The 21,384-nt window shown below is 53.7% G+C and overlaps 1 long non-coding RNA gene across 2 annotated transcripts; it reads right to left on the reverse strand.

The window, feature by feature from the left end:
- Positions 1 to 9,290: 9,290 nt before the first annotated feature.
- LOC116281433 (uncharacterized) lies at positions 9,291 to 10,461 on the reverse strand. 2 transcript variants are annotated; one of them, XR_012075330.1, is made up of 3 exons: positions 10,194 to 10,461; positions 9,904 to 10,100; positions 9,291 to 9,434 (listed from the first exon to the last, which is right to left on the reverse strand). It is a non-coding gene; the product is annotated as an uncharacterized lncRNA (long non-coding RNA). The 2 variants fall into 2 exon arrangements; XR_012075329.1 differs by having other exon boundaries at positions 9,602 to 10,100.
- Positions 10,462 to 21,384: the final 10,923 nt, after the last annotated feature.

The raw sequence follows: 21,384 nt of genomic DNA on the forward strand, positions 1-21,384 counted from the left end.
GGACGCTTTCGGTCCTACGTGAACTTGGAGGTTCACTTTCAAGCCCCTGGGTCTTTAAACAACACAGCAAGCCTCTGTCCTGGGACTGAGAGGCCAAAAGAGGGAACCGGGAACCTGGTTGCTGAAAGTGGAAGAATCCTGGTTCCAGGAAGAAGGCGACCCGGCTGGGAATGTCTCCATCTGAACTGGACATGGGGGAAAGTTAGGACTGGATATGAAATAAGCCATCTGAGAAGGGACCTATTCAAGGGAGGAGAGGAAAATGTGATGCTAATTGGCTCAAAGGGCTTCCAGAGTCCGAGTGAGACACCGGAGTTCATCTTACAACTTAAATGGAGAAGCAGGCTCCAGTCTGGGATGCCATCACCCAACTGTCTCAGGAAACGGTGGCCTGACAAGCTTTAAATGGCTCAGTGTGAACCCCAGGGGTAACCTGGGAGCGGGGCTCTGGGGCCCTGGTGGACGGCAGGTGTCGACAGGTGGGCAGAGGTGACCCCGGGTGGGGAAGGGTCTCAGGAGCTCTGGGTGCCTTCTCTCCCTCTCTCTCTCGTCCTGTGGTTCCAAACATCCCTCTGTTTAGAATCTGATTTCCCAAGAACTCTGATCCTGGGATTGAGGCGTCCTGGGGAAAGAAAAAATCGCTGCCATGGCCAGTCTGGTTTAAGCCTCCACGCTGAGTTTGCGTGAGGTGAGCCGTTTCTGCAGAGCTGGACACTGCAGGTCAAATGCAAAATCACTGCCTCGGGAAAGCGGACCCCACTCTGGGCCCTTGACGCCCCACGAGGAAACCAGTCCCCGAGTGGCCCTGCAGGGGCGGCCGGCCACCTGCGCTGCCTTTGACATCCCAGAAACCCCACGGTGGTGAGAACCTCTAAATTTGTGAACTAGAAACAGGGCTTTTTACACAACAGCAAAAACGTAAAGATCAACCTTGGCCTTGCGGCCTTGGCAACAGTAAAGGACTTTCTTCTCTGATCTCCCTTCCGGGTCTAGTTTTTTTAAAATCCAGGAAGGTAAGCTGAGACCCTTGGGCAGTGTCCGTGGGAAAGCGGGAGACGGGCGCTCCAGCGGAGGGAGAGGAGGGGGGCAGGCTGGCGGCTGACAGTTAACCACGTGCACATCTGGAAGGGGGCCGCGACCAGCTGGTGAACAGCTGGGGAGACACTTCAGATCTGAGAGGGGATGAGAGGTCTAGCATTCAGGCAGCGGGTGGCACCGCGTGTTTCCCGCCAGAGCAGCAGACAGCGGGGGCGGGCGGGGCACAGGGCTGCCAGCCCCGCAGCACCGTCCCTGATCAGCACCCATCTTTTCAACACATTGCGACAACTCTGACGTGCGATCGGAAGCAACCAGGAATCTGAGGCTCAGAAGCTGTTGTCTGCAATGTGTGGCATTTGGATTTTCTGCTTGCAAAGCTGGCTGATCACAAACTGAAAGAATTTCTGGTCCGGTTCCTCACAGCCTTAAAAACCACAAGACTGAAAATGCTGCAGGGACGTCTTCTCCTAGAGCTTCCAGCTCGACGCTGGCTGGGCTGAGAGGGCTGTGGGGGGCTGAGAGGGCTGGAGGGGACTGAGAGGGCTGTGGGGTTTGAGCAAAGACAAGTTCGTTTCTTAGGGAGAGAATAATCCAAAACCATTCTGTCTTCTGACTCCGCGGAACCTTTGACCTCAGAGACACTGGGACTTGCCGTGGGACATTACATTCCCTGCACCTCCCTGCTTTCCCTCTCTCTCTGGATACAGCCCAGATTTTTTAAATTTTTAAATTTTCAAATTTTTTGGGGGGGTAATTAGGTTTATTCATTTATTTTAATGGAGGCGCTGGGGATTGAACCCAGGACCTCGTGCATGCTAAGCATGTGCTCTACCACTGAGCTGTGCCCTCCCTACCACATCTTACTGAAAAAAAAAAAAAGCAACAAGAACTGTTTATTGAAGTTTCAGGCTTTGGGCAAACCTGCCGTTTAACATAACCTTTATTACACATTAAATTACATGGGCTTTCAATTATATAAATTATATGCATGACAGGTAATAAATACTCAAACACTTCCTGCCAATTTTTCCACACTTTGCAGCTTCTCTGCTTTCGAGGTTACTCACAGCCTTGTGTGTGTGTGGCGGAGAATCTTTGTCAGGATGTTGTGTGTTCGCTTGGCTTGAAATGAGTCACAGTGGGAGGATTTACACCCCGGGAATTGGCAAATGCTACAAACTGGGGCGTGATTTATTATTTTGTTGATTGTTTAGACTAAAGAAAGTAATGGAGAAAATGTTACCAATGCAGATTCACATGTGTTTTATCTACTGCCAAAGCTGAGAGAGGCTTCAGTTAAAAGTACTTAATATGTATTATGTATAATTATCTATATGGGTGAAAACAGTTTGAGTAGATCACAAATCACATTAATGACAATGAATTAATTTACAGAGAAAAGAGTTAACAGACTGGCATGTAATTTGATTTGTCAAATCATGGTCCAACAAAAATCAATAAAAACATCCTGTGAGCATCAATTTGCCACATGGAATTTATCATAAAATTACTGTATATTTTATTATTACATGTGCTTCAGGCCCCTGCATCAGTAGAATTCATCATAATCTTATACATACACTTACACGCACATGTGTTAGAAAGCTTTTGTTAAACGTTCATTAATCCATCGCTATACACGTAAGTATACATAAATGTGCAGACTGAAAATGCACGCAGTCAGACCCCTCAGACTGCAGACACCAGTGTCCGTGAGGACGAACCACCAGAGAGAGGACGGGGCTGCGTGAACGGCCCTGCTGCCCTTGGGCCCATTGCCCTGAGGGCTTCTCAGGGCTGTGATCCTGGCCGTGAATCTGGGATCCAGAGTCTGGGAGGCCGCAGGGTCCCTGTGCTCAGGGGCCACCAGGGGTTTGCTGCCTGCCCACTTTGGGATGTGCTGGTCCCACCAGAGACATTGCAAGATGCCTCCGTCCCTGGCGTGGAGGGAAGGTTTGTGACGGTGCCCCCTTAGCAAGGGTGGGCACTGTCTCCGGCCTCAGCGGGGACGCGGCTTCACACCACCCCCTGAGGGTGTCGAAGTGGAACAAAATATCCCCCATCACAGGCCGGGCTCAGAGTGAGCGTGTCGGTCAGAGAAGCAGAACCAGGAGGAGATGACACACACGAAAGGACATCTCTCCTAGGAGTTGGCTCCGTGATGATGGAGGCTGCAAAGCCCCACCATCTGCCATCCGCAGCTGAGGCCCAGGAGGGGCGGAGGTGCCACTGGGTTGGAGACCAAAGGCCTGAGAACCAGGGGAGCCCGAGGGCAGGAAAAGATGGCCCAGCGCATCCCTGAGGAAGGAAACGTGGAGGATCCTCCTTCCCACACCTTTGATCCTCCCAGGGCCCCGGGCAGACTGGGCGCTGCCCGCCCACACTGGGCAGGGTCACCTGCTTCACGGAGTCTGCGATTCCAACGCTGGTCTCATCCGGAAACCACCCCCACCCAGAGTCATGTCCAGCCTGGGCCCCGTGGCCCGTCCAGTTGACATAAATTCACCACCATGGAGAGTAAATTCGACAGCTCTGCAGAGCCAGGCTCGGCCACTCTCGTGTCCCAAGGCGGAGAGTGAAACTCAGGAGACGCACAGACTAAGCCCCTGCTCGGGCCACGTGCCCCTTCAGGTCTCACAGAGGAAGCGGTTGAACCCAAGTTTGATTAACTTTCCCATCTTCCAGTGATACTTTCTTTTCTCTATTATTTCTCTACTTCCCAATCCAGGGCTGGAGCAGGAGGTGGGCGGCGTGTTAAGACAGCGTCTCGGAGCCCGCTCGGCTGCACTCCCCTTCTGGGGCCGCGTCCAGAGCTGGCCCCCCAAGAGCACCGTTCAGCACAAGCCCCCACATCGCGAGGTCCAAGTCCTGAGGCTCCAGTTTCCCAAGCCAACAGCACCCGGCAGAACTGCTTTTCAGTCCTCACATTCTCTCTAAAGAACGTCAAACTAAAAATCAAAAATAAATATAAAAATAGATGAAAGAAATAAGTTTCTTCTGTAAAGCACAGGAAACTGTGTTCAATATCTTGTAATAACCTTTAACGGAAAAGATTATGAAAATGGATATATGTACATGCATGGCTGACGCTGAGCTGCACACCAGAGACTGACACATTGGGCTGACTGCACTTCAATTAAAAAAATAAAATGTAATGACTTGAGGGTGGTATGTTTAAACAAAAATTAAATGCAACGAAAAATCAAGTGGACGGTCCCCCATAGTCGGCCCCCTGTCCTGTCCTCCCCCTCCTCTGGAGCTCCTGACGCCACAGCTCTCAGGGGCTTAGGTGACATCTGGCCCCTGGGGGAGGGGTGGGATGCTGGGTGAACCAGCGAGGCAGCCGGTGGTGCAGGGAGGGGGCTGGACATGGAGCAGGGGCCATATTCTCATCCAAACTGCCCTCTTCTCTTCCTTTTGTGGGAAACTCATCCTTCTGAGACCTCAGACAGTGTGCCTGCCTGTGGGGATGGCGCAGTATATGAAATTCCATTTGGGAGAAGAATTTTGGTTTTTTTGTGCCGAGAAGGAAATAGTCTGGGCACCACCTGCTGCGTTTCCCCTGATGTCTCGTCCCGACAGGATGAGCTGTGGCCCTGCCCAGGGCCAGGATGCCCCGGGTAGCACGTGTCGGCTGTGAGGGCGGCTGGGTCCTACTTCCCACTCTGCACCTGGGATCCCGAGGTCACTCAGAGGGAGGAGGAAGGGCATTGAGGAGGGAGGACCCCCAACATGCCACGTAAAGACCCACATTACTCGTCAGGTGGCCCAGCTGGACCATGAGGAGGCTCACACGTGTCCACGTGGACCCACAGCAAAGGGCTCTGACCGCAACCGGTCACAGGGGACTCGCTGCGTGTGTTCAGGTGTTACCAGGTGCTGTGTCTGCTGAGGTAGGCAGTTAGCCCTCCCAGCCTTTTACTGACCCTTCATTTCCCTACGAGAGTAACGAGGTCCCTCGTGTCATAACTGCCTGTGACCAGACTAAACACTCTTGTCCTGACGGCATCTGACGGCTGGCCAGGAAGGAGGTGAGGGCACCAGGTGACTCCCCTCACAGCCCAACCCCACGCTCAGCACCTCCGCCAGCTTTCACAGTGTACCTGCCGTGAACTGTGTCCCCCAGAGTCATATGTTGAAATCCTAACCCCCCCACCGCAGTGGCATTAGGAGGTGGCACTTTGGAGGTGATGAGGTCGCGAGGGTGGAGCCCTCAGGGTGGGATCAGTGCCCTTATAAGAGAGAGCCCTGGGGAGCTCCCTCACCCTCCAACCACGTGAGGACACCGTGAGAAGACCTGTCTGTGAACCAGGCAGGGCCTCGCTGGACAGTGAAACAGCCAGCACCTCGACCCTGGACCTCGGCCTCCAGCCATGAGAGGTGAACGTCTGCGGTTTGTAAGCTGCCGGTCTGGGTGTGTTTGTCAAAGCCGCCCAGAAGGGTTGAAACCGTTACTTCTTCGGCAATTGAGCAGCTCTTTGCAAAACCCCCTCCTTGGTTTCAGCAGGTGTGTGTGTCCCCCTTACGCCTGCACTACCTCGAGACAAAGCGTCAATGTGTGTAACTGGTTTACCTTATTAGCAACTGTTTTCTTTTACAAAGAAATTATTATTATATTACCACTGTTAATTACATCATTTATACAGTAGATTGAGCTTCTTAAAAGTAACTACTAACAAACGCAGAAGCATAGCTACGTAGTATTTTATTATTCAAACGACACTTAAAATAATCAGGCAGATTACCTGAAGTCACAGAGCCTCACCTGATTCTTCAGCTTTTGTTTGAGCTTCATAAAGAATGTTACTGGCAATATTTTAACATTTACAAACTGTCACCATTTTCTGTGGGCTTTATTTCCTGATGTGATTTTAAAATAGGAACTATTTCCTTGTGATGATGTAGGTTTATACAGAACATGTCTGTATTTTTTTCTATTACTCTGCATGCATCCAGTTAAATCAGGGTTATATTAAGCCTTATAAAGATACGCTGGGGTCCCGGAGGCTGAGCCCCCCGCCCACATGTGTGGGGCTCGCCTGCAGGGAGAAGGGGGGCCTCTGAGCTGCAGGAGGAAAGTGCTTGGCGGAAACCAGAGGAGGTTTTCGAGCACAAACAATCCCTCCCTGCGCTATAATTTCCTCTTTTCTGTTTAAAATACAGTAAACAAAAGATAAAAATATCACTGTGACAAAAAGACAAAGAATGGTAAGATAAAACACAACAAAGGCCAAGTAGATGAGCAGAATCTATTTTGTTTGTTAAAAACAAAACAAAACAAAGACTCAAGGAGCAGCCTTTGTCTAAACCTCACAGCTTAAAGCAGCTTGTAAATATTCTAAGGCCGCCACGCCCAGCGTGGGAACACGGTGGCCAGTGTAATTTCCGGTAGAAGTTTAATGCAAGCCACATACAGAATTGTACACATTCTAGAAATCACATTAAGAAGAGTCAAAAGAAACAGCAGACACCAAGTTTAATTCGCGTTTCTGTAGCGCGATGTGTCTGAAGGCCGTTACTTCCACGTGTGGCCGCGCGAAGCCGTATGACGAGGTGTTTCCCTTCTTTGTTACGTCCTCCCAACCCAGTTTGTATTTCACTCTTACACTTTGCCTCCGTTTGGGTGAGTCACTTTCAAGGGCCTGGGGGCCCCGGGTGGCTTCGAGAGGTCACCCGCGTGGACAGCTCAGTCTCAGCATAAAAGGCGGGGCCGGTCCCCGCGGTGGAGAGCTCCCCAGGCCGACCAGACGCGACTGGCCGCGTGGATGGCAGGCAGACCCAGCGGCGGGAGCGGCGGGGGCCGTCGGGGAAGGCGGGGCTGTGCCTCTGCGGAAGATCGTCCTTCCAAACTCAGCCACAGCCTGCGGGGGAGACGGAGCCCCCCAGACTCTGGATCCAGTTGATGATCTGACTTTGCTGGTTGTCATTTGCATTTCTGTGATTATCAGGGAAGCTAGATGATTCTCCCTCGATTATAGGTCATTTTCATTCCTAATTTTATGCTTGAAACCAAATTATTGGCTTAGAAGACTATCGTGTACAATTCACTTACTGTTAAGATGAGGGAGGAGAGAGGAGATTGGGAGGGAGAGAGGAACTGTACCAAGTCCCGTGTGGGAGACACCGGTGACACCAAGTGGCAGCCATGTTCCATTAGTGGTCACGTTCCTGCTCCAGAACCGCCCCTCCCTGCACCACACCCTTAGCCCGGTGACCTTGGACGGTATCCCAGCAGAGGCAGGGCCCGTTTCTCCGTCCTGTTGGCATCGACTGTGCCCATGAGACTTGCTTTGTTCTGAACAACTTTCATCACCCTGAGGAGGACATGGCCCCAGCAGCAGACGGAGAGGCATATGGAACAGAGTCTCCCTCTGGTCACAGCCCTGCAGCTGGAGGCCACGCTGACCCAAGAGCCAGCTAGCACACACTCATGGCTGTAGATGTGGAGTTTGGGGTTGCTTGTTACAAAGCATTAGCATGTCAATAATTGACTAACACAACATGTGCCCGGACTGGGGAGGCGGTGACCAAATGCATTACACAGGAAAATTCCCTAACCACGTCGGAGGGGCAGGCAGAACACAGGGCAGAGAGGCACGCGGAAGTGCAAACAGGTCAGCTCTCTCAGTGCCGCGTGGAAGGAAATTCCACAGTCCCCGTGTGCGCAGGGTGACTGACAGAGGGGAGAGGATCTGACGGGCACCGCGGCCCTGTTGCGACACTAAATTTAAAAAACAGTGAGTATAGAGATTTTGAGAGAAAAACTATTAGAAATTTACACTCAGCCAAACTATTGCATAACTTTGAGAGCCAAAGAAAGCTGTTTCACCACCCACGCTCTTTCCGAAAACAAAAAAATTACTCAATGAAATGCACCACCCACACCAAAAATGAAAGAAAACGCCCCAAAGTTCTAGAGTCCAACTCCCAAATTCGTTATTTTTCCTCTGCCCAGATTTTTCAAAAATACGTTCCAAGAAGCATTAGTTTCACAAGATGTTCCTAAAAATAGGATTTACTGGTCTAATAAGTTTGGGGAACTGCAGGCTTTCATGGCAGTACCAGCTAACCTGGTGCACAGTTCGAGCTGTGTCCCCTGTGTCAAGTCACTTGGTCCTCACGCAGCTCTGTGGTGCGGGTACCACTATTCCTGCCGGGCTGCCGGTGAGGAAGGGGCTCATGAAGATGCTGAGTGAGTCGGCCCAGTTATCTGCTGGTGAGGAGCCCTGCAGCTCCAGCGCATCCTGCACTGACTTCCGACGGAGAACCACACCCCACAGGCATGTGCTCAGCCCCGACTCTCACCTGCCTGTGGTTCTGCCTGCGAAAGGGAAGCTCAGGTGGCCACAAACCAAGACAAGACGTCCACCTGTTGTCTGCATCTGTCCAGCACCCACCTGTGTTGGGAGGTGTCCTGCCCAGCTGTGTGTATGATGTCTGCCAGGTGCCAGTCCAGGTCTCCATTTACAGGCCCTGGGATGAGGATGGGAGGGACCCTCAGCTATGGCGCTGGGCCTGGAGGAGCCAGTGACACAGCTGGGATAAAGAGTGACCTTTCCCCAGTGTCATTTTCAAGAAAGGGGAGGAAGGGTTGCAGGAGGGACAACTGTGGATCGGGACTACCAGAGGCCTCGGGTCACCCCCACCCCCGGCAGGTGGAGAACCCCGTCTTCGGCTGTAGACACGCCTGCTGTCATTCCAAGTCCTCAAAGCCATCATTTGCTTTTAAGAGACAAGCACGTTCAGCCTGTTAGGTGGCACTTTGGGATCGCTCCTCTTTGTGGAAAGAAGCGTTTTTGTGGTGTGGGATGAAGTGGTAGCAGTGAGACCGGGGGCATTAACCAGGGGTGGGGGCGATAAGAGTACAAAACATTGTATTTTTGTGGGGTTTATCCCAGGATGGCACATATGGTCTAATACATGAAAAGTAATGCGATTCACCAGATTAACAGAATAAAGGAAAAAGCACAGTCATCTCAGTTCATCTCCAAAAGCACATTTAGCATCTGTGATTAAACAAGTGAATGAGTGACCTCAGCAAAGAAGAGCTGTAGTCTGAGGAAAGGCATCTACAGAGCGCCAACCTCTGGGCGCACACGCTGACTGAAAGCCCCACACGTCCTCTTCTCCCTGAGGCTGTGAACAAGGCGAGGATGTGTGTTCCCACCTCTTCTGTTCCGCGCGGTACAGGCCCATGGAATAAGCCAAGAGAAGAAATAAGGCACATGTTTTGGCATAAAATCTGCCTTTATTTGCAAATGGCATGACTAAGTATGTAGGAAATTCTAGGGAACCAGCAAAGACGCTTCCAGGGCCATCGAGCAGGTGAGCAGGATTGTAGGAGACAAGGTGATGTGCAAAGTCCATTACATCTCCACGTGCCAGCAGTGCAAACACTGGGAAGTGAAATTAAAAAAAAAACTGTATAAAAGGGTAAAAAACATGCTCAAGGAGAAATGTAACAAAATAATGCAAGACCTAAAAAAAAGACACTGAAAATACAATACACAGCTGTGAGAAATTATTGATGACCTAAGTAAATAAAGAAAAAGACCATGCTCACGGACTGGAGGAGCTGCTCTTGTTAAAATGTTAATTCTTCCAAACTGATCTGTCGATCCGGTGCCGTCCCCACTGCGCACACCGCAGAAACAAATTTGTGTCACGTGCGTGTGAGTGCCAGTGAGCCCCTTGCGGCACCCACCTGGGGATGTGAATCCACCAGGCAAGGGGACAACAGATGGCGCTGAGGGACATCGAGGGATTTAAGTAGGACTGAACCGACCAGAAGGTAGGGATGTCCTGTTTCAAGGTCAAGGTTGTCTCCTACTGAATTCTTGAAATTGAAAACATGAACAGCCTTGCCTTCACGTGACATCATTACACCAGAATTGCAGAGCAGGGGCGTTTTCGTCTCCTTTCTCCTGCTGCCCTTCACACGACCACGCCTGGTTCTTCGAACGGCAGAGGTTGGAGATGATCAACAGAAAACCAGCCATAAACCAACCAGAGCTCTGCCTTCCTGCAGTCGGTGACGCGGGGCGAGCTGACGGGGAAACTGACTGAGGAAGAACCGAAAAAAACAAGCCCCACTGAGCCCCTGAGCCAGGTCTGCGGGACCCGAAGCCGCGGCTCCGCTGGCACGTTCTACTCACAAGGAAACAGGGACAAGGCGGCCCTGCGCATCCCACGGGGTGACGTGACCTGGCACCACCCGGGAAGAAGTGCTGATGGCAAGGAAGGCAGCCTCATCCCCCAAGGGCGTCCGGGCCCCGGGAACTGCGGTCTGACTCACACGCACCGAGGACCGTTTCAAGAGGGGAAGAGCCATGAACTAAAAACATTCCACTTCCATTTCCATTGCTGCTCTGGGAGGTTAAGTTCTTACTTTCTCCCTCTCTCCACAGCCTGAGAAGATTTTAGCTCTGCATCGTGCAAGTATTGAAAGCAACTGGGTGTTCCTAATGAGACTAGCCTCTGCCTCCCTCCACCCCTCCTACCAGGACCACCCTTTCTCTGAAGGAGGCACAATGCACTTGATCAGCTGCTCCGAATTACGCATGCGTCCGCCTGAGGTTCAGCCAGGCCGCTCCCCAACAAAGGGGTACAGCCCGGCTAGCATCTCACTTTTGTTCTCGCCAGCCGTCTTTTGTGATGCAGCCTGGGAAAAAATCTGAACGAGGCTGCCCGGCTGCAGCAGGAATTCTTGTCAGATAAAGAGGCAGCCCCCCTCCCGCCACCTGGGAGCTCGCAGAGGACACGCAGCCCCCAGCCCTCACGCAGCCTGGGAACGGCCCTGTTTAATTTCCTAGGCAACCGAGAAAGCCGGATAAAAGCAAGAAACACGGGAGGCGAATCTGATGTGGGAAAAGCCAGATAGAGGAGCTAAGTGGGGGGGCTCTTGGGCAGCACGTCCCGGCCGACAGCTGTGTGGGAGAAGATGGAGGGGACGGCCCCTCCTGCCACGTCCAGGGGGCGGGTCCCGCAGCTGACGGGCGTCAAGGTCGCGGATGCTGCGCTCCCTCCCTGATTTTAACCCCGAGTCATTGTGGTTTCCCCAGCTCTGCCTGATTAAAGCAACACAGTCGTGAAAACAGCATCCTTCAGAATCGTGAAATCTGTGAGATAAACACAGAAAGATGGAACCAGCAGTGTGTGTAACAACCATGCCGAGCAAACACACACGGGAGATAAATTCTGAGCGAGGTGAAGAGCTTAGTGTTGGCCAGGTGCCTCGTGGAGGCTGCTAAGTGCTGAAATTCAGGTAACGACCACTGCGCCCTTGTGTCCGTCAGCCCTGCCCTGCCTCCTGCGTGGGTCGAAAGTCCCCTGGCCTGTGTCCTGACCCAGTTTTCTGCCCTGGTTGTCCCCGTCCCCTCCCAGGACAGTCTCTGCTTCCATGGGCACAGCTACCCCTGACAGACAAGACGTAGTGCCATGCTTGTGATTAGGTGGCTCTGAGGTACGAGATGAATGAACGACTCCTGCCCGGCCTGGCATCCTCGGCAGCTGGGGTGGGAGGGATTAGGGGCAGAAGGACACTAGCAGACAAAGACCGCACACTGTTTGCTCCACTAACTGGGTCAGAAAGTGAGGCTCAGTGAACCGTCCTGCATGTGTGGAATTTAGGAAATAAAGACATATTATGTTTTCAGGCAGGTGGATGTTTTATTTCACAGGCAGGTAATTGTTATCGTCTGGAAGATAGCTTTCCACCTGGGGACAAAGCGGCTGAGGCCCTGGACCTCAGATCAATGGAAGGAACAAAGACACCATGTCCCACGCGCCCGCAGCTCGAGCTGCTGGAAGGCTTTCCCACTCTCTTTCCAGATGTCTTCCTCCCTGCGAGCCCCTGAGGACAAAGGCCGTGTCTGTGTGTTGTCACACAGCCGGCTTAGCGTGGAGAGACCTCAGTATCTGTTGTACAAACAGCGATGGTCTCTTGTGCCAAAAGCTTCTAGACTTGGCTCTTTCCAGAAACTCTCTCACCTCCAGCCATTCAGAAAAAACTGGAAGAAAAATGCCATACGATATCACTTATATGTGGAATCTTAAAAAAAAAACCCACAAATGAACTTATTCACAAAACAGACACAGACCCACAGACGTAGAAAACAAACTGATGGTTACAGGGGGAGGGGGTGGGAAGGGGCAGACTGGGAGTTTGGGATTTGCAGATACTGACTACTGCACATAAATAGATAAACAACAGGGGCCCACTGTACAGCGCAGGGAGCTCTGCTCATGTCTTGTAATGGCCTGACGAAAACGAATGTGAAAAGGAATATATGTATATGAGTGAATCATTATGCTGTACACCAGAAATGAATGCATTGTATATCAGTTATACTTCAACTAAAAAAATGAAGAAAAGAAGAAACTGGATTCTGAAATGTACCGCATATCCCCGCTCGCAGCAGCAGATGCTCACGTGAGTGGACGTCCTAGTGCAGGCGGCTGAGCAGAGGGAGGGGGCGAGTCTCACCCGTGAGGGAGGAGAAGCGAGGTCTGGTCAGACGGGGCTGCGGACAGATCCAGCCCCGCAGAGAATCATGTCGTCCTCTTGGGCCGAGCATTCTGCTCTCAAAGGCCCCACGAGAGACGACAAGCTGGGGTCCCAGAACATCAGTCCAAGGGGCCGGGGCGTCTGCCAGATGGTTACCAGCTGTCATCAGTCACTTCTTCTAAACCTATTGTTAACGAGTTTTTCTCAGTCCTTCCTGAACCTGTTTAAGGATTCAGCTCTTCAAACTTGTGGGTTATTTCTTGAGAGCAAAAAGATACTGTGGATGTCGCAGGTCTTACATGTTACAGGAATTAACTTACGTTTTTTTAAAGGGGGAGGGCCTATTGTTCAATCACACTTTGATAGCGTCCCTCTCCTTTTGTGAACATAAATTCTATTTTTTAATTGAAATATAGTCAGTTCCAGTGTGTCCATTTCTGAAGTGCAGCATCATGTCCCAGTTACACACATACACACATGTATTCGATGAACGTAAAGTCTTGCGTTCTGTCTGCACATAGAAAATCAGTTCCTCTTCAGTTTTGGTTACTTCTCGCCCCGTGTTCTCAACTTGGGAGTTCAGTCATCCTGCCTGCTGACACGCCCTCTGCTCCCACCCCACCTCCGCCTGGACCTCCCCTCTTCTCCAGATGCCCACGGGATGTCCCTTCTTTCCTGATGTGGATTCCTCTCCTCGTGTGTGTTTGGTGAATCACCTCCTGGGATTAAGATTAGCAGGTGCACAGAGCAGGGCTGACTCTGAGGATGGACTTACCGCCAGCCCAGCGCTGAGACGTGAGAAACAGTCGCACGCGCCTGAAGAAAAAAGCGCAGCAGTGTTTCCTCCTGCACAACCACAAGGCGGGCCTTTGATTGGTTTCCTTGTATCTTGCTACATTTGAAAATGAGCTGGTCCTTCGCTTGCTGTTTCGATATATGGTGTTGTTTCCACTGTATTTTTTAAATTGAAGCAAAGTAGATTTACGATCTTGTGTTTCCGGTGCGCAGCACAGCGGTTCAGTTATGCATGTATATACGTATATTCCTTCTCATATTCTTTTTCACTCCAGGCTATTACAAGGTATGGAACATGCTTCCCTGTGCTCTACAGTGGGATCCTGCTGTTTATCCGTTCTATGGATAGTAGTTAGTATCTGCAAATCCCAAGCTCCCAGTTTATCCCTCCCCACCACCTTTCCCGGGAACCACAGTTTGCTCTCTGTGTCTGTGAATCTGTTTCTGTTTTGTAAATAAGTTCACTTATGTCATGTTTTTAAGGTCCCACATATAAATGACATCATATGATACTTTCCTTTCTCTGTCTGGCTTTCTTCACTTAGAATGATGATCTCTAGGTCCATCCATGTTGCTGCAAATGGCATTATTTTGGTTTTTAACAAAATGTTTTAGAAGATCTCCAGGCTCCCTGTGAGCTTCCGTTTTAAATATTTTACCATGATTTCGCCCCCAAAATAACCGTGATTCATTGCCCGTTACGCGCGGTCTTACAGATTTCCCTTCTGCTCCTGTTCAGTCTTTCTGAAGATGGCGTGCAGAGCCCTTCACCACCCAGGATCCTCTTTCTCCTCTCGCAAACCGCATCGCTCGGTGGAAGTAGCCATGGTACCTCATGGGCAGTCCAGTCTTGTCTTGACGCCTCAGCAGTTCAGGAGCGACAACAGCCCTGCTGTGCTGGTGACAGCCCTCGTTCTGGTGCAGGAGGGCGGGCGCTGGGGTGGGGAGACTTGCAAGCGCCAGTCTGGCCTGGAGAGACGAGCTCACAACAGGTCAACACCCACTCACGCTGTCCAGGCCTCCACGGAAGGGCTGGGGGGCTCGGGGCTCGCCCACGGCCCCAGCACAGCCACCCCGAGGCCCCGATGGCGGAAGGCTGACCTGCACGTCTGTCATGTCCTTGTGCTGGGCTGCCTTCCGCCAAGGGGGGGGCGGGTGAGGAAAGGGGTACGAGGCCTAGGGGAAAGCGGAGATCTCTGAGGAAGCAGCTGTGGTCGCCGCTGGCAATGCGCCGTGCAGACGGGTGGTGCACAAGAGAAACCTGCCCTGTGAGGACTGGGGAAGCCGGGCCTGGCTGATGACTTGGTTGCCTGAGCTTTGTTGTCTGTGGAAACATCAGGATGTTCTGGGGCGACCTGCGCCCCTAGCGGTTGATACGTGGAATCACACCTGAAAGCAATGAATGGCTCTCATGTGCCTGTGAGGCACAGGGCCTTTAAAACAGAATACGTAATTCCTGGCACCAAGTGATTTAAAGGTTTTCTAAAGAAAAAAGTGGAAAGCGATAAAACTGAGTAAAGCAAACGTGTGTGTTCATGTGCACATATACACATGCATGCACACACACGCACACATGTACACTGCACGCAATACACTGCACACACATGCACACACGTGTGCATGTGCACGAGTCTGTTAATACACAGTCACAGAAGAAAAGAGCGTAACAACAGAGCCCAGGCCCCAGGACCGCTGCCCCCCAGCACAGACGGCACATCCCAAACCCGGCGTTCTCGCTGTGTCACATCAGAAACACCCCGCACTCACCAGCCTCCGTGGGTGTCAGGAAACGCCCGTCCGGACCAGTCTGGATGCAGGAGAAACCCATTTCCCCCGCCATCGGGGGTCCTCAGTGCGCTTGGCCTCAGTCTGAAGATGGACGGCGAGGCCATGTGATCTAGGCAGGTCCTGAGTTCACAGGAATTCATTGTTTCTTCAGAAATAGAAGCGCCCAGCCTCGGGCCCCAACACTGTTATCTCCGTGGGACGTTCAGCCAGGCTTTACCGTCCATTTACCAACCACTGAAGTGAAGACATTATGAGCCCTACCCAGCTCGCACGGGCGCGGAGACTAGTTTGGGAACCTCTATGGGAAAGTACGCGGTGGAAGCCTGGACACCCCCTGCACATGTGCTGCGGGCTGACGGCAGCGGGCAATGTGGTCGGAGGGCGCTGGCATCAGCAAGAAAAGGAAACCGCGCTGCACGGGGCCCCCAGGCACAGAGGCCTGGCCAGCCCGTGTGGCCCTCCCATGACCCGAGCGCGCTGCTCCATCGGTCCACTGGGGACTGCTGTCTTGTTGTCTGAACTGGAGCAGCGGGCGTCTGAGCAGGTGCGCCCGTGAGTGCAGAGCCCGGCCCCCGCGCCAGCCAGCACAGTGGGGGACCGTGCCCCGGCCGCGCGCCTCTCGCTGTGCGGTGCTCAGCGCCCCGCAGCGCCCCCACTGGATGGCAGACGCTTGGCCTGTGTTGAACCGCATCGTGTTCTGTTCATGAGGACGACAGGTCTCCACTGACGAGCATGGGACCAGGGCCTGTGCCCCCAGACCCTGCGGGGTGGCAGCAGGGTTCCACGGCAGGGCCACCGGCGGTGTCTCCCGGCAGTGTTCCCATCAGACCCGGGCATCCTTAGGGTGAGTTCCAGGTGCTGGTCGTGCTTAGAACGCTAAATACATTTCCCCAAGGTGAGGCCCTTGGGCAGGAGCCCCCCACGGTGTCCTTGCCCAGGCGCAAGGAGCAGGTGCTGAAGGAGGTGGGTGGAGACAGAGGGCGGGTGAGAGGACCAAGGAGGGGGACCCTCCACGGAGACACATCTGTGACCGGGCCTCCGGGACTCCGGCTGTGGCCCTGTGACCGTGGGAGCGGCCACGTCTCTTGTGTGGCCGATTCCTCCGCCACTCAACGGAGAGCCTCCCAGGTCAGTCTCACCCCAAGATCCTCGGTGTTCGCTGGGAGCTTGCCAACAGCACTGGGGCGCCAGGACTCACTGTCGAGCCTGAAGGACACGGCACTGGGTCACACGACCTCTGACAGCTTTCCTCGGTCTCTGAGTCACTGGGGCTCTCTCAGTGCTTCCCTCTTCCCCAGCCCGGGCTTCTGTGGTAGGCTGGGTTGTGCTCCCCAAAGAGATGTGCCCCAGCCTAAGCCCCTGATACCTTTGAATCTGACCTCATTTGGAAACAGGGGCTCTGCAAAGGTAATTAACTTGAGGATTTCAAGATGAAGTCATCCGGGATTTAGACTGGATTCTCCGTCCAGCATCTGGTGTTCTTGTAAGGAAAAGGAGAGGAAGACTGGAGGCACAGAGACCCAGGGAGGAAGGCCCTGTGAAGATGAGCCGGAGATTGGAGTGATGCTGCCCCAGGGGGCCAGGGATGCGGCCGCTGCCATGAGGGGAAGAGGCGGAGGGAGCCGGGCCGCTGACGCTGTGACCCGGCCGTCTGGCCCCGCGAACCCCAAGGGCGGACAGTTCTGTCGCAGCCCCAGCCCCGCAACCGGCCCGGCTCCCGGACAGGAGCTGAGAAGGTCCAGAGACACACGGCCGACGTCTGGTCCACATCTCTGCCACCTGCTCCCCACCCCGAGGGTGCTTGCACTTACACATGCACAGCTGCCACACGTGTGGACCCCCCCCCCCAACATCCAGGAGCCTGACCCACAAGACCTCCCGGGGCTGGGGAGGGCGCTGCCCGGCAGGACCATGGCTTTATGTACCGCGGGCCCGCACGCAGTAAAGCCCGCCGCCTGACACCGGGTGGCGGTGAAGGAAAGCGCAGCGACCTCTGTAGGCGCCAAGCAAGGGGTCCCGGACAGCCAGGGCTCAGAACCCCCAACAGCCCGGTGGGCTTCAGCGAAGCACTTTCAGAGGCAGGGGAGGGGAGAGGGGCATTGCAGGCTGTGAGACCGGCTCGTGTAGGGTTCTCTGATGGTTGACGCTGAGGTGACAGGGTGCCACCGGGGCCAACGCCAACCCTTAGGTGCCAGTCCTTAGGGTCTCTGTGCTCACAGCCATCAAGGAGTGAATTTCTTCCCGTCCAACAGCTCAGCAGATGTGCATCAGATACCGGCACCTGGGACTTCAGAGAGGAGGCCAAGCGGAGGACCCGGGGGGAGGCGTCTGTCCGGGAGGCCCCGTCGGGTCCTGCTCGGTTCTGCTCACTCCGCACTCGAAGAGGCTGCCTGCCTGTCCTTCTCCTCTGCGCTTCCAGACAGGACCAGATGCAAGTCCGCTATGAACCATGGCCACCAAGGGGCCTGTGGCGCCGTCCCATGAGCCCCTCCCTTGAGCTGCGGTGAAGCGGACACACCCCCCTGAGGAGGAGAGCAGTTCCATTCCTGCCTCCTGGCCCCTCTCTTGTCCGTCCCTCTCGGGGACTTCTCATCCCACTGCGGAATGCAAAGTCCGTTTGTCCTTGGGGAATGATCGAAACTCCTGTTTTAACATTACATAGGGGAAGGCTGGTTCCTCACGGCAGAACGTATTTATTCAAGATCAGAGGGACTTGGTGCCCAGCCAAGCAACGTCCGAGATGTGACTTGGGAGTGGAAATGAGGCTCCCCTTACTCTTCGTGTTTGTGACCAGAATTGCCAAATAAATATGCCCAAAGCCCTGGCATTGCATTTCCCCAGGCTGGAAACTCGAGGCTCAGTTATGAGGCCGAAGCCTCAGGAGGAAGTCTGAAGTTCAAAGCAAAGGGTGGAGCGAGGAGGCGGCAGCTAATCAGGCAGAAAGGAATGAAGGCGGCCTGTGCCCTCGCCCCCGGAGCCGTCCTGCTTACGCGTGAAGGACTCCGCAGTCCAGTCCTCCCCGCTGTGAAAATCGCTGTTCTCACAGGTGTCGGGGGAGTCTGCACGGGGCTTGGTGAAAAGAGGGAGAATGCAGTTTGGGAGAAGGGCCAGGGTTTGGGGAGCTCAGTCGAGGGAAGAATTCCATGAGCAAATATGGCTAAGTCCACGAGTCCACAGAAAGGTGCCTGGAGCCAGGGCGGCTTTATCCCAGAACAGCACGTACGCGAGTCACTGAAAAATGTAGATCTTTTATTCTAAATGCTAATTCAGGGCCTAAGCTGTAATAAGCAAAGCTGGATTAATGATTTTTTTTTTTTTAGAATTAATGAAAAGCTTTTCTCAGATATATTTTCAAAACAGGCGTGGCAGACAGTGACCACACCGTCGGCAGCCACACAGGGTCTTCACAACAGTGAATGAAACGATGGGTTTTTAGCACAATTCACAGGAAAGCCGGGAAGCTCCTGACTGACGGCTGGCTTTTTGGCGTTCGACCCGCCCACTGACCTCTGAGGCAGTGACTGAGTTTGAGAAGGAGGCCAAGCAAAGAGGGGAGTTAAAAACGGAGTGTCAAGCCGCGTTACCTCATCCTTGAAGAGATGGGAATTACATTTTGGGAACTCGATTTTGAAAGGGAAATTATGTGCAGCTATAAACTTCCACTTAAGAAAGAAAGGAATGCTTCCCAGCACGGAACTGTGGGCATGGGGCGTGTCCCCGCCCAAGGGCACCGCTCGGAGATCAGGCTGGCCTTGGCCCACCCCCAGGCGTTCGGGTCGGTCTGAACAGGGGTGGCCAGGTGAGCTGTGGGGAGGAGTCGGGCAAAGACCGCCAGCAGCTAACGCTAAGCTGGGACCCAGAGGCTCTGGGCTCTGCTTCTTAGAGCATGGCTGGACACAGTGGCAGAAGCTGAGATGTTCCCAGTCCCGAGCAGCACTGTCAGGTGGGGACGTGTGTCCAGAACCTCAGCCCTGTTCTCTGTGCCCCCTTCCCTCTCAGACACCAGCATTTTCCTCCCACGTCTCCAGGAATCCGAAATTGTCGGAGTGAGAAGAGACCTGGGGTGGGCTCGGATCCCCACATGCCGCTTCCTGTGTGGCCTTGGGCACAGCCTCTGAACTGCTGGGAGGTCACCCATGACAGAAAGAACACTGGGGGTTGGAAGCTCAAATAGAGTCGTGGCTGTGAAGTCGCACCACGAGCTCTGAAGCCCCGCGCGGATTCTAACCTCTGAGAGGTCGCTGTGACTGTGTATCAGTCAGCTCAGACCACCGCTGCTGTGACAGAACGCCATGGGCAGGGCACCTCAAACAACAGAAGCGGAGCTTCTCACGATCTGGAGGCTGGAAGTCCAGGAGCCAGGTGTCGGGAGGGCTGTCTCCACCCTGCATCTCCACGTCGTCATCCTCTGTGTCCAAAGGTCCCTTTCTGTAGGCACAGCGGTCATGCTGGACTCGGGCCGCCCAGCTGCCTCGTTTAGCTTGACCACTTGTGTAAAGACCTTCCCTCCAAGTAGGTCGCCATAAGAATTTCAGAGGATGCAGTTCAGCACGTGAGGGAATGAATGTGCCCCCGTGTTTGCGATAGTTTTTACTGCAGACCCAGAAGCACTGCCCGGCTGTACAGGGGTGGGTCAGTCTGGGCCACTGTTAGAATAACTAGGGGAGAGTATGTCATCCCAAGTCCGGGGCCCCAGCCCCCTAGTGGGGGGACCCAGGCATTGGTGCCTTTTAACATCCCCTGGGCACCCACTTTGAGAACTATTGTCTTAAACAGACGAGGGATGGGGACGAGTCGGTTTCAGTGAGGCGCAGGTGGCTCTCCCGAGGACTTCCGTTCTCCACTGAGGTTTAGGAACCACCCGATTTTGCGTGGGTTTTAGATGAGTCAAAACACTGGCGCAGAAGCTGGGAAACAGTGTCTGTAGTTACAGGAACAGAGCGAATGCTCAGCACAGCACCGCCTGTGGAGGAGATGCTCGTTCCAGGACCCGCCAGCAGGCGAGGGACGGTCTGAGCAGAGACTGGACAGAGGACGGCGCCCGGATGCCCGTGGAGCAGCCTCTCTGGCCCACAGGCTCTCTCTCTGGTAACATGCGTTGAGAGACTCTGCTCACAGGTCAAGGGGACGGGAGGCCCTGGCAAGATGCCCGTGGCTGAGCTGGCCTCTGGGGCCGGAGTGGCGCCACCTCAGGAGGTTTTCTGGTAAAAGCAGAACCTGGAGTTTTGAAAACCCAGACATTGAGGTATTTTCTAGGTTCTGGGCTTCTTAGCCCTACCTTGATTTTCAGTAATTCTTCTTAAAAGTTCCAGGGATATCAAGGGGAATAAAGCAACATTTCTGCCCCTCCTCTGACCCGGGCTTCGAAGGGAAGCAGCATGCCCCGGGACCTGCAGGGATGCTGAGCAGCACCTGGTGGGAGGTGAGACCCAGTGGAAGTGGGGTTGCCTGCCCGATCTCCCCTTCCCCCTCAGGACCTCCCCTTGGCCTTGCTTCCTTCTCTCGTTCATTGGCACCCCCACTCACGGACAGCTCTGAGTGCCCAGCCCCGCTCTGCACCTGGACAGGGTACGACAGGAGGGACCGGATCCTGCCCTACTGGAGTATGTGATTTACTGCAGCAGGTCAATCAATGCGCGTCAGCTTCAGGGGTGAGAAATGCTATAACAAAAATAAAACTGGGTCAGTGGATACAGAAAAGGCAGGTGGAAACTGGAACATTCCATTCCATCTAGGGAACCAGGGAGAACGGAATAAGAGAGCGATGCAGAGCGCGGGTGTTTCCTCAGCTCTGCAGTTTGCAGAGACTCCCAGTCTGCCCAGTTCTGCATCTGAGATCCCGCCCGCGGTGACCCCCAGCGTAGAGGAAGCAGGGGCTCTGTTCTGCCCTGCAGGTGAGATGTCTGCACAGATGGACGGCCAAGGGATGGAAGAGTTGGGCTCATGCTTGGCTGTCTGTCCCCATGGCCCCTCATGTCCTGTCCAACCCTGACATCTGTGTCCCCAACGATGACCGAAGGGAGAGGAAAGGAGGAAGCTGCCCGTGGCAGTGGCCACGCAGATCTGCCGGTGGTGGGGGGTTGTGCAAAAATCCCTTCCACTGCTGCTTCCCCCAGCACCTCCTGGGCAGTGCCCTGATACCTGGAGTCTGGAAGTGGTTTCCCAAGAGCCGGCACACTGCTCCGCTTGGCATCCGTATGGCGTCCGTATGCTTTGATGTCTTTTGTTTTGTATGTTCTTAAGTGGAATTCAGTTTC

This window comes from Vicugna pacos, chromosome 8 (assembly GCF_048564905.1).
Source record: "Vicugna pacos chromosome 8, VicPac4, whole genome shotgun sequence".
NCBI classification, from domain to species: domain Eukaryota; kingdom Metazoa; phylum Chordata; class Mammalia; order Artiodactyla; family Camelidae; genus Vicugna; species Vicugna pacos.